Source organism: Podarcis bocagei, assembly GCF_964188305.1.
Source record: "Podarcis bocagei genome assembly, chromosome: 1".
NCBI classification, from domain to species: Eukaryota; Metazoa; Chordata; class Lepidosauria; order Squamata; family Lacertidae; genus Podarcis; species Podarcis bocagei.
The window spans coordinates 90,090,871-90,113,852 of record NC_138125.1 but is presented as its reverse complement, the minus strand read 5'-3'; positions in this window follow the sequence as shown (position 1 = coordinate 90,113,852).

The window sequence follows — 22,982 nt, the reverse complement described above, 5'->3', positions numbered from 1 at the left end:
ATCCTACATTGTAGCAACGCTTTCAATGATTCCATTCTGGCTGTGAAGTAAAAGGAGTCTTCCCTAGTATTTAGTCATTCTGTAGGCTGTAAACTTTGGAACGCCACTGCATGTTTGATTTTGAGGGATTATACTTTGGGCTGGCCCTTATAACTTTAAGGATATGGTATGTGGTATTTGGGCATTTCTCTATTGCCACTTAGTATTCCAAAGGTTTGCTTTTAGTTGTTATAATGAAGCTATTTGTGTGTGTGTGTGTGTGTGTGTGTGTGTCCGTCCCATCCCCCCATATAATTTCATGACTAACCATGTGTAAAATGGAAGGAATCTGTGTAGCCTATCTTCATCCAACTGGACATGAATGTCAACTGGCTCCTTTTGCTCACTTTCATCTGGCATGAGGCTGCTTTCTGTTTTCTTTTAAATGTCAGAAAATGTTAGAGAGACTAGTCAAATCTGCAATAGATTTCCTGGACCTCTAGGGGCAAATACTTCACAACAGACTTTTATTTTGCTCTGTTAATGAGACAGTGTTTGCATTACTTAAAATAAAATAAGTTTTAAAATACTCCTAATGATGACTAGAGTTTGGAAAGTATTTCCACGTTCTCAGCAATGAAAGAAACTCCCAAATTAAATATTTGAAAGCTAGGGAACGGGAAGTGAGAAATACACAACTTTCAACTTAGAACTGTAAGCAGAACCATGTGCCTGCCCTCATCCTTTAGGGTGAATGACTATCCTCTGTTATTCAATGGTGTCTCATCCAGCATCCATTCTTCAAATTGTTAGCTGTCTAAGACTGGGCCTCAATCAGCTCTAACACCATCACACCTCTGTGAGGTACCAGCAGCCCCATAGGTGCCAGTTCCTGGGGACCAAGGCACTTTGGGCCTCCTCAATGTTTCTTGTTTTTGTAAGGGGACTGCCCCCCATTGTCAAAGCCGAATGTGGAGCAACATCAAGACATTGCGCAACATTGCATGCAACATTGTACCAAGCCCCCTCAGTGTTCTTCAGAAGATGGTGCCTCTGAACCATTGTATATTGGGGGTGCAATGATGTCAAATAAGTCTGGGAAAGCTTCCATGTGGTCTATAGGGGGAAAATGTTTGACTTGCCACTTTCTTGCATTGCAGGGGATTGAACTTGATGACCCTCAGAATCTCTTCCAACTTCATTATTTGATGATTTAGAATCATAGATTTAGAATGATGATTTAGAATCTATCTGCAGGGAGCTGGAAGAAGCCAGACATGCTTTCAAGCTGCCTGGCAATACCCAGTGCTATTTTTCTAGGGGGGAAAGATGAATTTTGTTGTTGGACTTTAATTCTCATCAGCCTCAGCCAGCATGGACAGTGGTCAGGAATGCTGTATTTCAGCAATGTCAGAAAGGCTGAATGTTTACCATCTCTGGACCAGAGACATCATATTCTTGTGGTGGCTTCAGGAAATCATGAGAAAAAAGAGGGAAAGGTTTGTATGCTATTGATTAAGAAATTAGCCAGAAGATGGTTTCTAACTATGAGAGGAAGGAAGTGTTGGAAGGGACAAGAAATGTTGTTTTCCAAAGAACTGTGTCTTTTTGCTTTTAAATCTATGCTGAAATATGTGGAATGGTGAATTTTAATCTGGTGCTGCAGTAGCAGCTTTTGAGGGTATGGAAGTGATTGCTGCCCCTCCTCTGAGAAATCAGAATAGACATAATTGGAGATGGCTGATCTGGGTAAAAGAACATGTGCTCAAGAGCTAAGCACATTCAGCTAACAATATTTAGCTGGAAAATGGTTGTGAAATGAGGTGAGCCAAGTGGCTATTGCTTTCCTTTTTGCTGATAAGAAGGAATTTTCTTCTGTGTTCATTTACTGCCAATCCTGTGTTTGTTTTTACCTTCTCTTGTAGTCTATAGCAATGACAACTGATTTGCAACATCTGGCTTTAATTTGACTCATTGTCATGTCACAGAAAATCTGTGGCCCTCCAGATGTTGTTGGACTCCCTCTTACAACATCACAGTCTATCGGCCATGCTGGTTGAGATGGATGGGAATTGGAGTCCAATTGCATCTGGAAAGCTACAGAGTCCCCAGCATTGTCTTCTAGATGTGTCTGATATGCTTTACCCTATGAACCCCTTTTCTCTCCCCATGATACCCTATAATGAGGGCAGTAAAGGCTAATCTGTTAATTGTATGGGGCATATGATGTAGGTTCACCATGCATGCAGCTGGTCTACTACCTTTAGTTTCTTTACAGATCAACAATTATACATTTTCATGCCTTCTATCAAACATGGAAGCTCGGTTGTTCACTGGGGCAAGGTATCACCAATATGTTATGTCACTGTTGACAGAATTGCACTGGCTGCCAGTTAGCTACTAAGCTAAGGTCAGGGTCCTGGTTTGGGTGCAAAAAGCCCTATACAGCTTTGGACCAAGATAACAAAAAATAAATAAATCTCATCTTATATATACCCAATTGATCATTGGCATCTGCGGGTGAGGGCCTCCTGCAGGTACCATCTTATCAGGAGGTCTGTTCCACATAATGTAGGAATCAGGCCTTTGGCATTGCTGCACCTACCCTCTGACATTTCGTCCCCTTGAATTTCAAATAGGCACTGTCTCTGTTATCCTTTTGGTGCTGACCAAACACCCTTTTTTGATAGGCCTTTGAAACGGAGATCTTTCCCAGTCTGTTTTTTTGTATTTGGAATTGTTATGAATGTTTTTTAATTGTTTTATCACTTGCTGTTTGCCACCCTGGGGTCCTTTGGGAAGAAGGGCAGGATAGAAATTTAATAAAATAAATAAATACGATTAATTTCAACTTGGAATATTTCCTTGTGAAGCAAAAGCAGGGCTGAATTTATATAGGGATTCTTATATTTGAGATGGCTACCAAATGAGCCCATTCTACAAACTGTTTTTTAATGATCACCGAGCAAGCATAATGTTTTGTGGGTTAGTTGCAACTATGCCAAAACAGCCATTGTAGTTACAATCAGCACATTGCTTATGTGCAGAGTTCATTGGGCACAGCAGAACTGCTATCCACTGCCCTTTAAAGGACGTTCCTTTGGGACTGGGCTGTGCACGTGTTTATGCATATTAGCAGAGAATTAAACGCTGTACTTTAAGAGGATGAAATCAAGGAAGGCTGTGTGCCATGTAAAGTTAAAAGGAAAGAAACTCCTGCAAAGGAGTTGGATGACCAGATTTTGAAACATTGTTTGAGTAAGATGGATGGATTGGTCTTGCAGGTCTTGAGCAGAGGCCAGGAATAATCTGTTCAAAGCAGAGAGGCTCCTTTGATCTTGCCATCCTCCTCATCCTTGTCACTCTGAACCACCAAGGAATATAATCTTCCAGCACAACACAGGGAAAAAGAAAATGTGCTTCAGAGGACAGGGAGGAAAAAGGTGGCGGGAGCCAGCGAAACAGAATCTGACAACAAACACCGCTGGGCAGAATGACACTGAGCCTGCTGGTGTGCCAGTGGAAGAGTTTGTGAGTACTTTTTTCTAAGACTCTGTTTGTTCTTTTGTTACTTGTGCATGGTAAGTGGATCCATGACATGTCCAAAGCAAAGTTCCTTGAGCCTTTGGGGGAAGCTCAGGGCGTTTTCTTTTCTCCAGATCTTTCCTGTGTCTGTGTGCTTTCCATCCACTTGTATGTGTGTGCTGGGTTAGATTCAGTTCCAACATAACAGCAGAAACTTGATTTAATTTTTAACATAAGAAAACCCCTACCACATCACATCAATAGTCTATCTGCACTTCTCCCATGCTCAGTGCTGGATTTACATATAAGCTAAACACGCTATAGTTTAGGGCCCCACTCTCTTGGGGGCCCCCCAAAAAAAATTTAAAGGAAAAAAACTGGATGTACATTTCCAAAATAGAAGATAAAAAAACAAATAAAATAAAACATACATCCAGCAACAGTATTTTGTGTTGTGTAGGCTCCTATTATGTAAGTAATGGGCCCCGCCTGCTATATGAAGGGCCCCATTACCTTCATTAGCTTAGGGCCTCATCAAACCTAAATCCAGCCCTGCTCATTCCCAATAGTGCCCAACCAGATATCTCTGGCAAATATACAAAAAGAGAGCATGGAGTTATACTCACAGGGCAACATGTACATCCAAATGTACACATCAACAGTTCCTTGAAGATAAAAGTAATAAGTGACACACCAACAAAGCCAACTGGAGATGTATTTGTATGATCAAAAGTTTCCCAAATTTATTCAGAATACAGAATTATAGACCTGGAAGAGGCTCCATGGGCCAGGACAGACCCTGTCAGTACCAGGAATCCTACCAAAGAACATTTGTAGTTGTTGTTAAAAAACTGCCTGCCATCATCAGCGGTGAAAGGCTCCCATATTGTATATAGAGAACCATCCTTTAGATACCATCCAGTTAGTCCTCCAGGCATAGTATCATAGAGCTGAAAGGTTCTTTTAAACTATCTCTCACTGACCAGCTTCTGCTTGAATACCTTTAACAAAGGAGTGTCTCCTGCACTAGGCAATTAGTTCCATTGTCCAACTACTTACCATCAAGATGTTTCTCCTAAACTTCATCTTGTAGCATGAACTAGTTATACCACCAGTGGCAGCAGAGATGGAGATTCAGGTGTTTAAAATGTGATATTACAACTCCGTTTAGTCTTCTCTTCTCCAGGCTAAACATACCCATTTCTACCGACTTTCCTTGAAGGACTTGCTTTCCATATCAGTGACCATCTTGGTTGCCTTCCTCTGGACCCACTATAATTTGCCTGCAATCTTCTTGCAGTGCAACACAACTTGGCACAGGAGGTCTGATTAGCACAGAATCAGGTTGGAGTGATTACTTCCTGTGACTTGGAAAATATAGTGCTATGGATGCAACTATAAATAAATGTACATTTTTTTTTACTGCTACACTACATTAAGGACTCATGTTTAGCTTGTGATCAATTACAATCCTGAGATCTTTTTAAAATATTCTACTGCCAAGCCAGGTATCACCCATTTGATATCTATGCATTCAATATCCACCCCCAACTCCAAATAAAATGCAATTTATTTTTGTTTTCCGTCAAGGTCCTTTTGAATTTCATTCCTGTCTTCTGAGGTGCTAGCTAACCCTCCCACATTTGTGTCATCTGCAAATTAGTTCCCACCACCCTTTTACCTAAATCATTGATAAAAATATTGAATGCTACAGGGCCTGAAGTACAGTGGTACCTCAGGTTACATACGCTTCAGGTTACTTACACTTCAGGTTACAGACTCTGCTAACCCAGAAATAATACCTTGGGTTAAGAACTTTGCTTCAGGATGAGAACAGAAATCGCGTGGTGGCAGCGTGGTGGCAGCAGCGGGAGGCCCCATTAGCTAAAGTGGTGCTTCAGGTTAAGAATAGTTTCAGGTTAAGAACGGACCTCCAGAACGAATTAAGTACGTAACCAGAGGTATCACTGTAGAGTCGTACTCAAAATTTCTCCAGATGGTTAATTACATCTAGTCACATGAAATTGACTGGGTGGGCCTACAAGGTTATTAATGTCTTCTTGAGAGAGGGAGCAGTCAAGTTTTTGTTGGGGGGGGGGTTACTCCTTAAGAAATCCCATAAGTGTTTATAGGATTATAGCTTTAACTGATCAATGTTTTGTCTGGATGGTATGCTCATTAATTTCAGTGGGGCTAATCTGAGTAAAACTTAGTTCAATACCATCCTCAGTTTTAATCTGCCGCTTTTTTGTTTTATTATGTTAAATTGGTTTTATGTTGTACATCACCATGAAATCTATTATAAGGAAGGTTGTTGAGATGTTCAAAGGCCTTGGCCTCTGGATATAACTTAGTCACTTAGCTGGTCCTTTGAGCTTATAGCACACAACAATAACGAACCAAGTGCCATTCAGTAAAGAATGAAAAAAATAATTGGTCTAACTGTAACATAAACTAATCTAACTGAGTCTTCTCTGCAACATCTATCCTAACCATCAGCCTTTCCCTGTGTCTGATCTCACTTCTTGTCTCAACTGTTCTGACACTGTATGAATCCCTAACTGCCTTTCTCAGAAGATGCTCTCCACCTGTCACTCACTCTGACTCCACCCACCATTCTATCACACTCTCCTGCTGTCAGTTGTCATTCTACTCATTACTTTGTTGCAGACAGTATAAAATGTGACATATGTGTGATAGAAACAGAGTGAGAGAGCACACTGTAACTAGAAGCTGTTTGTTTAAATGCCCTGTGACACAGAGGTAAACACCTTCAATTGCAGCACCTCAAAAAGTTATCGTGTTTTATATACTCAGGCAGGCAGGCAGGCAGGCAGGCAGGCAAGTCGTATCTAGAAAACAAATACCGTAATTTTTGCTCTATAAGACTCACTTTTTCCCTCCTAAAAAGTAAGGGAAAATGTGTGTGTGTCTCATGGAGCGAATGCAGGCTGCGCAGCTATCCCAGAAGCCAGAACAGCAAGACAGATTGTTGCTTTCGCTGCGCAGCGATCCCTCTTCCTGTTCTGGCTTCTGAGATTCAGAATATTTTTTTTTCTTGTTTTCCTCCTCCAAAAACTAGGTGCGTCTTGTGGTCTGGTGCGTCTTATAGAGCGAAAAATACGGTATATATTGCTTTTAGGGTGGAACTCGATTAGCAATTGAATTATTTATTACTTTTTTATATTTGTTGGAAGCTGTCCAGATGGGCAACCCAGTCAGCTGGCTGGGGTATTATTATTATTACTATTACTATTACTATTACTATTACTATTACTATAATATAATATTTAACGCTGGCTCCCAATCAAGTGTTAAAAACAAAACACTTGATTGGGAGCCACCCAGAGTGGCTGGGGAAACTCAGCCAGATGGGCAGGGTATAAATAATAAATTATTATTGTTGTTGTTGTTGTAGTTGTTGTTGTTGTTAAAATAACAGGTTCAGAACCCTGATCCAGTTCAAGACTTTGGCATGTAGGTTGGCAGGGATTTAACCCATTGCTTCCCACTGTGGGCCTGAACCAGATTGCCCCCCACCCATTTGCATCAAATGAAAAGAGTCCATTGGCACAAATAGAAGCTTTTCTTTCTATGCAAATAGCAGGTGTGGGGGAGCATGATGTAGATAGGACTGCAGCCCCACCCAACTCCCAATGCCGGAATTCCATTCTGTTTTGGAGGTCCCACACCTACTATTTACTTTTTTAAAACAATACTATTGATGCAGTTCTTAACTGTATAAATGGCATCTTGTCTAATTTCTTTTCCCTGTTAGCCTTTGATGGCTCCCCCAAGAAATCCTGAGAGTTGTGACTCCCTTAAGTGCTATGGATTCACTAATCCTATGCCCAACTTCTCCCTGATCTAAGATTCCCATGTTTCCCTGGGAAGAAGGAATGATTGTTAAATCAGTTTAAGTCTGTGTGTCCATAGCTAATGCCGAATCTCTACTGTTATTCAAAATAGCACTAGAGGTTATTTCCCAGAAGAAGAAACAAGTCTGATGCTGAGTGCTGACGCTGGGGAAAGGAATGGATCTGTTCTTTGCATCTGGACCTCCCATGTATCACTTTTTGGCCGATGTTACCTTCTGTATGAAAGTGAGCCTTTAAGCATTTGTTGAGGAAAATATATTTTTTCCCTAAGGTAACATTCATGATTCAGGAGATAAGACCACTAGCCTTGGGAATTCCAAACTTTTTCAAGCTGCTCTCTATAGTCACCTGTAGCTCCCTGGTAGGGATGGGGGAGAAATTACTTTCAGTTCACATTTAAAGGCAACCTTACTTAATTTTCACTGCCTGAAACAAAATGTGAACTTAGCTATCCATAATTAGCACTTCTCTGAATTTTGCAATGCAGTTCTCCAGCCAAGTACAAAAGCACATTTACTCATCTAACCCTTGGTTCAGAACTCAAGGCCAGGTTGGGTGTCTGGGGGGGGGGGTATTCTTATTAAATGTTAAGTTCTGGCTCAAGCACCCACCAAGAAACCTGGGACTCCAGTTTGAATGTCTGAGTAGCAGCCTTCCCACAATACATGTCCACTCCTAAGGTAGGTGCAAGCAACGATATTTATTCAACTATAGAGATCAACAACATAGGGAGCAGTACACAAATAGATTTTATTTTCTCCCTAGGTCCAGCTATGCTAGTGGAGTGGGACACAACCAGAATTTGAGAGCCTTAAAGAATTCCAACCAGCAGGTGGCAGCAGAGAGGCTGCAGCAGCAACTGGGGGGGATGTTGCAAGAGGGAACACCAGTAGGAGTCAGTGGAGAGGCTTCTGTGACTCTGCAGCTCCAAGCCAATAGGATTTGCTGATAGCTCTGAGGTTCCCCTCCTAAATGGATTTCAGCAATAGTGATTTCAGTCCATAGTTATTCAGCCAGTGAAGTTTAGTAATCCCTGAGCCGAATCATTCTGCAGGAAACCCATTCAGCCCTTCAATCTCCTCTCCTTCACAAATGGAAAGTCTTTTTTCTTTCTCCCTGACCAGATTGGTGGCTTCTGCTCCAGAGAGGCCATTTATGGATGAAGTGAACCAGCATCAGCCTCTTAACTGAGGGTAGGGGGAGCTAGCTGACAAGGAGTCACAAGTGACCCAAGCACCCTTTTGTTTGTTAACTTATTCCAATGAAACATAGCATGCAGCTATATTCAACATGCAACTGGTTGTGGCCTGCTGGGTTTGGACACTAGTTTTTCTCTTTCTGTATCCACCACTTGGTGGAATGTATTCTTTTCTCTACAGCTTTGTTCTTGTTTAGTCATTTAGTCGTGTCTGACTCTTCATGACCTCATGGACCAGATCACACCAGGCACTCCTGTCTTCCACTGCCTCCTGCAGTTTGGTCAAACTCATGTTTGTAGCTTCGAGAACACTGTCCAACCATCTCGTCCTCTGTCGTCCCCTTCTCCTTGTGCGCTCCATCTTTCCCAACATCAGGGTCTTTTCCAGGGAGTCTTCTCTTCTCATGAGGTGGCCAAAGTATTGGAGCCTCAGCTTCATGATCTGTCCTTCCAACTTTACACAAAATGTGTACCAAAATGCATATATTGATGCAAACATACAAAAACACATTATATTGGGGGGAAATTGCATGAAAAAAATGGTATATTAGGAGAGATTTGCACAAGAATGCTGATGGATTCTCATAAGGACTTCTCTGAAAATGAAGGCTAAAGACAAAATGTGGTGAACTGAACTGAAGACTGGAAAAACGAGAAACTGAGAGAAGCCTAAACTGACACCTTTGTTTTTCCCTACTCCTTATTTCAGCAATTTGGAATGCTAATCCCAAGTAAGACCTTCCTTATTATTGCAGGATGTCATTGGGTCTGGCTGAATCCCCCCTGTTCCATTCCTTTGCTGTTCCAAAAGTTCTTTTTGTGTCATGTGACACTCCTCCATTCTCATTTGACAAGTACAGGCGTTCCCAAACCCAGTGGACCACCAATGGTCTGTGAGCTTCATTCCGGTGGCCCATGGTGTGTGGATGGATTTGTGGTTGAAGATGGGAGATGGCACATCCATTGTTTAAAATATTCATATTGATTTTGAAGTGAGCTCAGTAGAGTGGGCTCAGTAGAATACAAGCAGCCATCGCAGTCCCTTCAGAACTGGTGTTACATGTTCAACACGTGGCAGCATTGGGGAGACTCAGCTTATATTCATTCATGCTGAACAACTCCAGGCACGCCTGTAAGAAGCGGACCATTTGGATCCCTTCCAGTCGGGATTCAGGCCTCATCATGGGGCTGAAACTGCCTTGGTCGCACTGGTTGATGATCTCCGGCGGGCTAGGGACAAAGGTGAGAGCTGTTTCCTAGTTCTGCTGGATCTCTCAGCTGCGTTCGATACCATCGACCATAGCATCCTTCTGGACCGTCTTGAGGGGCTGGGAGCTGGGGGCACTGTTATACAGTGGTTCCGCTCCTTCCTCCTGGGCCGTGTTCAGAAAGTGGTGGTGGGGGATGAGTGTTCAGACCCCTGGGCTCTCACTTGTGTGGTGCCTCAGGGTTCTGTCCTCTCCCCCATGCTTTTCAACATCTACATGCGGCCGCTGGGAGAGATCATCAGGAGGTTTGGGCTGGGTGTTCATCAGTATGCGGATGATACCCAGCTCTACCTCTCTTTTAAATCAGAACCAGTGAAGGCGGTGAAGGTCCTGTGTGAGTGTCTGGAGGCGGTTGGAGGATGGATGGCGGCTAACAGATTGAGGTTGAATCCTGACAAGACGGAAGTACTGTTTTTGGGGGACAGGAGGCGGGCAGGTGTGGAGGATTCCCTGGTCCTGAATGGGGTAACTGTGCCCCTGAAGGACCAGGTGCGCAGCCTGGGAGTCATTTTGGACTCACAGCTGTCCATGGAGGCACATGTCAAATCTGTGTCCAGGGCAGCTGTTTACCAGCTCCATCTGGTACGTAGGCTGAGACCCTATCTGCCTGCGGACTGTCTCGCCAGAGTGGTGCATGCTCTGGTTATCTCCCGCTTGGACTACTGCAATGCACTCTACGTGGGGCTACCTTTGAAGGTGACTTGGAAACTACAACTAATCCAGAATGCGGCAGCTAGACTGGTGACTGGGAGCGGCCGCCGAGACCATATAACACCGGTCTTGAAAGACCTGCATTGGCTCCCAGTACGTTTCCGAGCACAATTCAAAGTGTTGGTGCTGACCTTTAAAGCCCTAAACGGCCTCGGTCCAGTATACCTGAAGGAGCGTCTCCACCCCCATCATTCTGCCCGGACGCTGAGGTCCAGCACCGAGGGCCTTCTGGCGGTTCCCTCATTGCGAGAAGCAAAGCTACAGGGAACCAGGCAGAGGGCCTTCTCGGTAGTGGCGCCCGCCCTGTGGAACGCCCTTCCAGCAGATGTCAAAGTGATAAACAACTATCTGACATTCAGGAGACATCTTAAGGCAGCCCTGTTCAGGGAAGTTTTTAACGTGTGACATTTTACTGTATTTTTGGTTTTTATGGAAGCCGCCCAGAGTGGCTGGGGAGGCCCAGCCAGATGGGCGGGGTATAAATAATAAATTATTATTATTATTATTATTCATTCATTCATTCATTCAAATTATTTATAACCAGCTGTTCATCATGGTGCTTCAGCATGGTGCTTCTCTCCCCTCAGAGATATGGCTAGTGCTTACTCTTTGGACAGGAGTGGCCAGTGGGGAGGCAGGGACATAAGAACATAAGAGGAGCCTGCTGGATCAGGCCAATCACCCACCTAGTCCAGCATATGCCTGTGGAGGAGCCTGCAAGCAGGATTTGAGCCCAAGATCACTCTCCCCTCCTGTGGTTCTCCAGCAACTGGTATTCAGAAGCATTACTAAATCCTGACAAGATGGAAGCACAGATGGAGGGGGGTTCCTGGATCCAGGAATTGGGCAGGCATCCTGTACTGAACAGGAGAGCAGATTTGGTGTTTGGCAGTTCAAGGAGACTATTGTTACGCACTCTGTGCAGGGCTGCACTTGAAGAAGACACTCTGGCAACTGCAGCTAGTGCAGAATGCAGCCACCAGAATGCAGCAGTGAAGCTACATCTAAAGATGTAGCAAATAAGTAAATAAAATATTTTAAGGCAATGTCTGGTTCTGAGCAAAGTCTGCACTTTATTAAAATTACACACCTACATACAATGCACAAAATCTAGACCATTGTTTCTTTACTAGATCTGAAGGATCCCTTGGTGGATATGAATGTCTTTTTATATCATTTAGTCACTAGCTTCCTGACTGGTGTGTCCTCTGAACCAAATATCAGTACCTGAGCCAAATTAGTACCGTGAGCTGATTGTTGCGCTAATTATGATGTAATTTCTGCACAGTTATATTTGGCTAAGAAAGGGAGTTCTAATCAGATTTAATCAGAAGCATCCCACTATGAAAGGAAGTTTGCTGCTAATGCCGTTGTTACAAACAATTTATGGTGCATTGCTTGTTTTAGGTAATATTTGTAAGATCCTTTGCCAAACAATAAATGATTGCTTTGCAGAGTTTGGTCAAGAAATGGAATTATCTGTACTGTTATGTGTTCATAATCATGATAATAGGTTTATAGCACTATTTTTACCCCTTGTAGCCTGGATTTAGAATGCCTCCCTACTCTGCCATGCACAAACCAAGCCTCCTTCCCTATCTAAGAGCTATACTAGGAAACTCTAGTTTCTTTTACAGAGGTGTGGTACAAATGCTGAATTTCAGTTAAGTGCTACCCAATTTACATAACATTTAAACATTTAATAAACATATTGCATTGTATCCCCCCCTTTTTCATCAGATGGTAGAGCATGAGATTCCCTGCACTGTAGGGGGTTGGACTCGATGATCCTAATGGTCCTTTCAACTCTACAATACTGTGATTCTATGATTTGGGTATTTCTTGTCCCCAACGTCCTCTTCCTTTCCCCTAAAAAATCTTTGCAATGTACAGGGACATAACATTTCAGTGTAGTATTCCAATAATATTTCAACAATGCTGCATTGCAGGCAGAAAATCATCCATTTGTTTCTAATCATCACTCCCCTGTTAATACATCTGTGGGTCATATTACCCCTTTTTGCCAATGCGCCGCAATGGGAGCTCATAACCTCTAATGTAAAAGGACCCCCTTGACCACATCTGGAATAACGGGTCAATTGCAGACCATGACACTGACTCGGAGGCATTGTATGACAAAGCAATCAGTTGTCTTCTTTTCAAATACCACGCAAATATACATGCTTTGTGCCAAATGCTGCAACTCACAAATTTCTTGGGCTGTGCTGAATATTCACATGTGCAAACATTCAGGGTGAAATCAGAGGAGGGGGAAACGCCCCCCCCCGAATCTTCTTATTCATATTTTTATGCCTTTTTATTGCCTTTCCTGACAACTATTTGACAACCACCAGGGCCATTTTAAAAACTTATTTCTTGTGTCGATGACATGAACCTTAGCCAGTTAGGGATCATGTGGTCATCATTAAGATGCCAAACCTCTGGATAATCAATCAAGTCTGGCTACATAGCAAATGAAGCCAATCAGAATGAATGGGAACAGGAAGGAATGCATCCCTGTTGCTGGGGCAATTGAGCATTCATGTTGTGTATTGATGTACTGCACTTTCGCTGTCTCATTTTCCAAGTGTATTATAGCAAAACAAAGCATTGGCCTTTAAGTTAAACTCCTAAAGTTTGTTTGTAGCAAATAATGAACAGTAGCAGACAGGGGGTAAGGTGGCGGGGCTCACCTGACCTCCCAACAGCAGAATCACTGCTGCTTACCAGGAAGTAGAGGGACAAAGTGGCGGGGAGGTTGGCATAGAGGCTGGCACGGTGCAAATGCACTGGTAGGAGTGTCAGGTTGGTTCTAGCAGTGCATTTGCACTGTACCAAACTACCTGCCACCTTACCACTCCCCTGTCCTTCCTAGTAAGCAGCAGTGGCTCAGCTGTTGGGAGGTCAGGTGAGTGCTGCTACCCCACCATTAAAATACTGAAAATAACATATACTCTTATTGGCAGTGATCTCGTTGACTTTGTGCTGCTTTAGCTAGATGCCCATAGGAGCTCCAAAAAGGCACCAGCTGCCCACCCCTTTCTCCAAAACAAGGTTTTAGTCAGGAAAACAGTCTTCAAGTATTTTTTTTTTTAAAAAACAATCCAAGAGTGCAGTAGCAGAGTATTGCATCATACCATATAAAAAGCCAATAAGCAATAAATAATAAGAAAAGGAAATGGCAACACACCAATATAATCCAAGATATCCATGTTTACTGAGCTGGTGTGGATGGTGAATATTGATCATCTAGGTCCAAAGCTAATGGTTGGCATCCATCTGTCTCAGCAAACAATGGAGAAGTGCACCTTTGGGGGAGAAGTCAAATTGTTGGAAGATTACCATGTCTGCTATGGCTGATACGGGAGAGACATGTTTTGTAACAGCTGTGGCAAGTGAAGGTGTCTGCTTGTACTGCTGTAGATACACCATGGCATTTTTTCTCCTAGTGGCCATTCCTCCTCTGGTCACTGCTATGGATGCACAACCTGCCTGTCTCCAGGCACAGAAGTCTTCTGCTAGGGATTTCCACACAGTGGGGTTAATTTTGCCAACCTTCATGTCCTTTTTTGCCCAGTGCAAAAGTTCATTCCACTTGTCAAGTGACACATTAAGCTCCAAGCAACCATTGAAGCAGGCAGACAGTGGTGGGTCAGGCCTCTATTGACCCAGGGGCTGTCCAGCTTAAGGTGGGCATTCATTACCTGAGCAATGAGACACAGTGATCTCTCCCACCAACAAAGGCAACCCATAGCTAGTACCTTACGCCAATCAGGTTGAGCTTATAACTAGTAGCTGTCATCTCCTGCATTGTTTTTTGCTGCATTTGCAGCACCAAAGTGACCTCTTCAGGGCATAAGCCTGGGCAATGTGCGTGGAGGTCCTGAGCTGCCCAGATGACAAGACCTCCCTCTTGGCCTTGCTGATGTGCCCCATAGGAAAGTAGAGCAATATGTTGGGCACCAGCTTGGCTGCAGGAGCTGCCAGAAGGAGGCATACAAAGTGCCATCCAGCTGCCTTAGGGATTCCACTCTGGATTTGTCCAGGGTTTACTCCTTACTTAGCCCTTTGTTCTCTCAAAGATGTGCACATGAGGCAGTCCTAAGCATCATAAATAAAATCCTACCATATATATATATATATATATATATGCTTTCGTAGATTTTCACGGGTACAGGAATGTAGGTTTTGGTGTCTTCGGGTGTCTTCCCGTGTAAGAGTTGGGGTGTCTAGGCGACGTTTCGACGAGGTCTCACTCGTCATCTTCAGGCTGGTGCTTTCGGCTTCTTGTTACTAGAACAGGCTTGTTACTAGAACCTGTTCTAGTAACAAGAAGCCGAAAGCACCAGCCTGAAGATGACGAGTGAGACCTCGTCGAAACGTCGCCTAGACACCCCAACTCTTACACGGGAAGACACCCGAAGACACCAAAACCTACATATATATATATATATGTTTCGACGAGGTCTCACTCGTCATCTTCAGGCTGGTGCTTTCGGCTTCTTGTTACTGGAACAGAGCAGGATCTCAGTGTTTGAGTTCCTATAAATACTGTTGAGGGGGTGTGGTGTATAGCCTCCAACGTTCTGGGCAGAGAGGAAGTTCCCAGGTTAGTGTGTCTTTTCTTCTTTTGTTCATTAATTACTTGAGGGATATCTTGAGTGATTTCTTGAGTGATATTCTGAGTACCACTTAGGAGGGTCATTAGGTGTGGATTAGTTGCTAAAGCTTTCGTGTCTTGACCTCTTGACCTTGTGAAGAGTTTTTTCTGAGAAGATGGCTGTACTGCACTTAGTTGTGCTCTGGCTTGGCTTCGTGTATAGGGGCGAGCTGTGGTTTTGTGCCCTGTGCCAGCCAGATCTGTGTAGGGATTGCAGGGGGGTGCAGCATCCGGAGGTGCCTGAAGATGACGAGTGAGACCTCGTCGAAACGTCGCCTAGACACCCCAACTCTTACACGGGAAGACACCCGAAGACACCAAAACCTGCATTCCTGTACCCGTGAAAATCTACGAAAGCATATATATATATATATATATATATATATATATATATATATTCACATAAATAAAACCACTGCAAATAGAACATGAACATGGAGTTAGAGGCAAGGTTGATCTCAGCCAAGAGGAGCATCTCAGTTTATTGCATAATGGAAAGCTATGGAAATAAATCACTGCTATAGATATGGATAATGGACAGAAACCTTTCCTCCCTTGGACCTGGCAGCTTTGACCCAGCTGTTTTCAAAAGGTACCACCCACCAGTGAGCCAGCAAGCGGTGGTGGGGTTGATACTAAATTAGAAGTCATTTCCTTTCAAGCTCCCTAATTAACTGCATGATTGTCTTTTGGCAGATATCTCAGAATGTGTTGTTGGAACAAGCTAATCTTTATTTTCATGCATAAAAGAATAGAACATAAATTTGTGACATGGGAGATTAAAGGAATCCCTTTGTTGACATCTGCCTTTTCTTTCTTTCCTTTTCTCTCTTTCTTTCTTCTTCGCCTGCTCTTTTATGAATTTGCTAACGACATTATTTTACATGCATTTCCATCAACACCCCACCCATTGCATGGATACTACAGCCAAGCTTTGCAATTGAAATAAACCAAGTAGATGACTGTGCAAAGTAGTAAGTGGTAGTCTGATACAATCAGGATTGAGGTAGGATGAAAGGCTGTCAGAATACAGTCCTCTCTTGGGAAGGCTGTCCCATCCCAGCTCAGTTTGAAGATAAAGAACCCTATGAAGAGAAAGCAGGGCCTTGAAGTTGCCCATTATGGGCAGCAGACTGAGGAAGCCCATAAGTCACCTGGCGACAGTCTTCCTCAGTATGGTTAGGTGTATTGCATTTGAATTCTGACAGATCTTTCTACACATATGAATCAACCTATGCAGAGCTATTTTTGGTGGCTATTTACTTTTTTGTGATACGTAAGTGTCCGTCATATTTTTAGAAGGGGGAGGAGAGTGTTGCTGTGAAGCGAGCAAGCAAGCAAGCAAGCAAACAAACAAACTTGTAACCTATTCCCAGGGCCCACCCAGAATGACTTTCAGATCATTTTGAAGGCTTAAAGAAGAAGAAAAGCTATTGTTCCCATTAATTGATCCAAGCTGAGTGCATTGTGCAGAAAAAGCTGGGCAGCAGCATATGGAAAAATGCTGTTCTATATATTCCTAACCTGCAGAAGTCAAATGTCAGCTGCAAATTAACTGATCAGGAAGCAGGAATTCATGCAGGCCTGTGTCAGTGGTGAGTGTCAGCAAGATGATGAGTGGCATCCAGCTGAGATGAGCTTAACGCAGGCTTTTGCCAGGCGAGTGCAATGCAGGGATTTCTTCCCAGATCACCTGCTAAAACCATCTTTTATGAAACATGTGTCCTGCTTGGCCCCAGAAACTCTGCTGTGGAAGCACAAAGGTATTTCTAACACTGAAGCATTCTGCAGGTCTTCCCAGCGCTATAGGACAGCTGAAGTCAAAATTTCTAGGCAGGGGTGGTTAATCTCCAGGGCCTATTGCAGTGGTGGCCAAACTTGGCCCTCCTGCTGCTTTGGGACTACAATTCCCATCATCCCTGGCCACTGGTCCTGTTTGCTAGGGATGATGGGAGTTGTAATCCAAAAACAGCAGGAGGGCCAAGTTTGGCCACCACCGGCCTACTGTCATATCACTACTTTCCAGCCTCTCTGGGATAAAGACCATTTCCTTCCCCACTAGAAGATGCTTGATCCAGATGCTCATCATGGTGCTGGTATGCCAATGATCAGGATGGAGGTAATTCCCTCACCCTGCCCACCAGGGTGATGATGACACTGAAGTGGGCAGAGAGGTCATTCCATGGCACCATACCAGACTTTCCTGCCACACTATCCTCCTGCCTGAGATAATAGGCTAAGGAATGTTACTTGGTGGTGGAAGCTTGGTGGTAAAGAAGCATAGATGGAGTTTCTGGAGTCCTGTGGTGGAATCTAGGAATTCTTTCCAGGGATCAGGGAATGTAAAATTTGATATGCCCTGTTGTAGGAAACCCCATCTATTCCCCAGTAGCACCCCTCCTTAGGATATTAGGTTTTCATTAAAAAAAAACAAAAGACAGACAGTGCCACAGGACTCAAGGGATATTTGATACTGTAATCCACTAAATTCGCTACTTTGTAACCAATGCCAGAGCATGGGCCAGCTGTCCATTAATAAATTCAGGCTCAAAAACAGAAGCCTTCTTAGAGGACTGATCTTCTTGAAGAGATGCTCTAGAACAGCTATAGGAGGGAGGAGCCTCTTTGCTCTTACTACAGAATGGAAATGGAGGCTTGGGGTGAGTTTGAAGCTGTTGCTGTTTCCACTTCCACCCAATTTCAGAGATATTCTGGAAGGCAAACAGACAAAAACATTTGATTCAGCTAAAGCTCCGTGTGAACATTCCCTACCCTTGTTAAAAGAGAAGGGGTTAGACTACACACCAGGCCAGCTCCAGATTTGAGGGGGTCCTAGGCAAAGGGCCATCTGATGGGCCCCCTCGTCCACCACTTCCCCTGGGGGTGGGGAAACAGTGCTGTGAGCAGCACAGAGCTTCTGATTCCTGATGCCACTCTAGAGCACTGTGGGAATTAAAATGGCCACAAGACCATGCTGACCAGAGTACCAGAACAAATATTAACTAGAGGCCCAGGATAGGCATTCATGATGAATCCTGTCAGGGACAAAGGTGGGGTATAAATATAGAAAACAATGAAGAAGAAATGGAGGCCCTGGCAGCTGTCCAATGATGTCAAGTGCTGATACTGGCCCTGTTTATACACATATATAGCTACTGTGTTTGTGTGTGTGTGTGTTCCTTCTTTTAAAAAATAGGATAGTCCTTTAGATTCCCCCCCTGCCTTTTATGACAGTTTTAATGCAAACATTTGTTTATATATTGTAAATCACTTTGAGCAATAAATTTAATAAATAATAAACATTGTTCCATTGATTCTGTGCCGCTGCCACTGCTAGAATGGCTGCAGGCTTTAAAAGAGGCATTTTACAGTGATATGTGGAGTGTTAAATTTTAGAGACTAAGGTCTCACTCTCACTTCTAGTTGTCCCACGATTTCTAAGCATAGGTCTGAGAGGTTTTCCTTTAGTCCTGCTGCATTCCCCAGGAAAACCCATGGTTTACTGCTAAATTGGAACAAACATCAATAGGGTTTCCTGCAGATTGACATTTGTTCCAATTCAGTTTCCCTGGCTTTGTTTGAGTGAAGCCACTTTGCTGAGGCCTAAAGCTGTAGGAACAGGGTTGCCTCCTGTAAAGCAGCAGTTCAGAAACAGAAAGGGGTTTACAAGGGTTTTGTGTGCATGCTCAAGGTGACTTAGTACAGATTAGATACCCTTAACATTATTTAACTACCAACGTAGCATTCTCCTTGCACACTGTGGGGGTGGGGGTGAAGACGGCAATTCTAATTTTTGTGATTGCATTTGAATTAGAGTAGAGGCTCTCACATTCTACCCTAGTTGCCCCAATATCACTGGTGGTCTGCAGAACTGTTGATAGTATATCTGTGCTAGGCCCTGCACTGGATTTGTATGTTTGTTTTCTTATTGGTGATGGGAATGGAGGCTGTTTTGACCCAGGCCTGATTATCAAACAGGCTAACAAGACCCTGGTCAAAGGCCCATTACTTTCATAATACGGTACTGGTGCTGTCTACTAATTTCCTCCTAAAGTGAAGCAGTTAAAGGGGCCCTTCTCAGCAGTCTAGCCTAGAGCCTGTGATTTTCCTAATACAACGCTGGTTTTGATGATGATGCCAGCCCAGAAGAAGGAAAATAGTGATTAAAGCAGGAGTTACACCTGTGCTTTGATTTGCAGAAACAAAAAAAAAAGTGTTTTAAGTGGTTTGCCGCTGAGCCCCCCAGCCATTTCCAGTGTCTGTAGAAGAAAAGTTATTAGAACTGCCAAACTAGGGGATTGCATTTACTCCATATTAATTAAAGAGCATACGCTCCAAGTGTCTCTGTTTTCTAGGGACAGTCCTGGAATTACAAAAGCCTTCCCAGCTTCTGATTTGATCCCAGAATGTCCCTATTTCCCTCACAAGCGCCATTGATGCCAAGCTTGGGGAAGAGGGTGAGCCAGCACTTGTTCTGGGCAGCAGTGGCAGCTGCAATGGGGCATCCTGTTGCCTCTCCATGGACTCTCCATGGCTGCCACTGCCAGCCTCCTCCCTTGGGCCCAGCCCTGCATGATGCTCCAGCTCTGAGGGGCAGGCAGAGGATAGAGCAGCCCGGGGTAGGAAGAAAGGGGGAGAGGAGAGGAGTACAAGGAGTCTTGATTATATATATATATATATATATATATATATATATATATATATATATATATATATATCTTTGTGCATCCATGTCTAATCTTGCCCGTTTCTAAAATTGATTTATTGGTGTGTGTCTGTATTTTGTAAATCTACCAAATATCAAAATATAATACAATTGGTATTAAGGGGTTTTCTCAGGACGGTGGAGAATGTGTTTGCTTTGTCCTGTTGGTGTGGTGTTGGTAGAAATGGTCTGTGGGGGGGGGGGGAAGGGCACAAAAAATAGGGGGTCAAGGAGGTCAGTTGTGAGGGAGTGAGAAACGTCCCTACTTGTATCTGAGGAATGTTGGAGGGTATGAAAGAGGAGCAAACAGGTATGCCACATTGGGCCTGGAAACAGATCTCAGTGCCAGGAAAACTGTATATGTAAAGTAGACTGAGAGGAGGAGGCTGCCTCAGAGCATGTGCAGAGTGAAGCGAGCAGCCACAACCAACTCTCAAAGACACCTGAGATTAGGTACAAGGGCGTACAGTTGTGGATATGAATGCCAGACAAGCTTTGGTTCCAGCAGCTCTGCTTTTAGAAATTAAGTGCTGTCTGACCATGTCTTACTCCTGACCTCTGAATGAACCACAGACCAAAAACTAAGACGAACCCCAGCAGCTGCACATTTTCTCTACTGACTCTTTCGTAGCCAATCATTTAATGATCTATCCATCCAATGCAAGTATCAGCCAGGAGTGTGCAAAATACTGTTTCTTTGTTCTGACTTTAAGAGGATTTGGACTTCATTATCATTGGACTTTATTGTTTTGGGGTTTAAAAAATAATAATGAGGGGCGGGGCAGGAGGAATGACCACAGAGTTGGAGACATTTTCTAGTGCAACAGAAAATATATTTGGTGCCCCTGATCTTTCCCTTATTTGCAAGGAAGCAAGCATCCATTCTTCTGGATCCCTTAAGTGTTTTGACTGCGAGATGGGAGGTGCCACAATTAAACTGTGATTATGTGACTCACCATAATTATATCTTGCTGAAAGATAATTTATTGAATCATGAATCATTTTGCCCCATGAAAAACCCACTTGCTCAAGCATTATCACCAGAAACACCAGCCCTAGTGGCTTTGCGGTATTCCAGGAGAGGCCAGCGCATGAAGCAAAGTGCTTGATGTCCTTTTAAACAGTGGAGGAATTTTGCATTCTTCTCATAATTTTATAAAGAGGTGATATTAAATAAAATGCCATTGTTGGAAAGTCCTTTCTGGTGCCTCAAGATCTCTGCAGCTGACCCAACAGCAGTGACCAAACACTTGGCCTTTATACTCAGTATTTCCAGTGCTTTTTTTTCTGGGGGTACTCAAGCTACACAGTATTGAGCACTGGTTAAAAGTGTGGCAATTACGGTAACAAGTTCATAGTGAGTATTGGCACCTTTTTTTCTAAAAGAAGAAAAGCATTGGGTGTTTTCAATATTTATAAGTCACTTTTCCCCATAGATTGTCACAAAGCTGGTCATACAAGACTCAATAAAACAATCCGCTCAACTGAAGTAATAGATTATGTAAAACAAACAAAAGCCATAGGTAAAAAACTTAAGTTCCATAAATGTGTGGGTTCCATGTTGGAGGGGAGTGGGAATAAGCCACACGGAACATAATGGGACTTCTGAGGAATGTGTGCAAGCCCCCATAAGTGTGGTGGCAGAGGAGGTGGCCACAGCAGTAGCTGGTTCTGCCATCGGAGGCAGCTGCCTCATTTCACCTCATGTGCCTTAGGAGCTTTAAAGTTAACATCTCAAGAATGCATGGTTTAGGCTTGGCTATTGAGACCTCTGCCTTTGTTCTTCCTCCTGTTGCAACAGAGTTGAAGCTACCACCATGTATACTGGGGGCAGCAATTCATCGGATTTGCATTTCTTTGCTTCATTGGCATTTTAGTTATCTCAATCACTAATGTACAGTTTATTCCAGGGGTAGGCAACCTAAGGCCCGCGGACGGTCTTCTCAGTCCAGCCCGCGGAGGGTCCGGGAATCAGCATGTTTGTACATGAGTAGAAGGTGTCCTTTTATATAAAATGCATCTCAGGGTTATTTGTGGGGCATAGGAATTCGTTCATTCCCCCCAAAAAAAAAAAATATAGTCCAGCCCCCCACAAGGTCTGAGGGATGGTGGACTGGCCCACAAGCTGAAAAAGGTTGGTGACCCCTGATTTATTCTCTTCAAACAAATCTGGGCAAATTGCAAAAAGCGTTTGTGCTTTTTAAAAGAAACACTTGAGTTTCATCACGCTTGGATCACATACAAATTGAGAAGGTGCGTCCATCTGAGAAAGCTGATTTAAATTGCACCATGCAACGTTTCTTTACATGCAATGTGCACCTAAGTCTCTTCTAGGCCACTGCAAAACACAAAGGAGGAGAGAAAGCACTTTGAGGAAATGTTTCAGTGGAAGGTGAAGAGTGGGGACTAGAAACTCATATCAGTTCTAAAGGAGAACCTTCTCTAACAAATCCATGCCAGGATTTCCACCATGCTGGCAAGACAGAGGTGCAACAATAAGAATTCTGATCAGCTAGAGGCAGCCAATAAACTTGTTCCCTATCCATCCCCCCCACATGACATTGGAGCTTACTACATTAATTGTAAGCTCTCCGCTGCCTGCGGGGACATCACATTCCCTGGTCTGTTTTATGGCTAGATTGACACTTGGTAAGTCACATGAGTTGGCAAAGTCACATGACTATTATGAGCTCATAAATAATATTCAGCAAGCTGCAGCAACAGACAGGGAATGAAGTTTTCGCAGACAGAAGAGGCAGGCTGGAAATTTCAGACAGAGGCTAAGAAATATCTTCTCTTTGTTCCTTTCTTTTTGCCTAGGCTGGATGTAGCAGAACCAGGCAACTCCCTCAATGGGGAAGAAAATTAAGAAACCACACACAGGCTCTTTCTACAACACACACATGCCACTTGTCCACTGTAGCTGATGCCCTGTTTCAGATATTTTCAGTATTCATGCATGTAGACAACCAAGCTGCCCCTCAAATAAAATTGCTTATTTATATCATGCTGCAACAGACACAAACAAGTGATAAAAATCTGTGTTAGAATGAGCAGC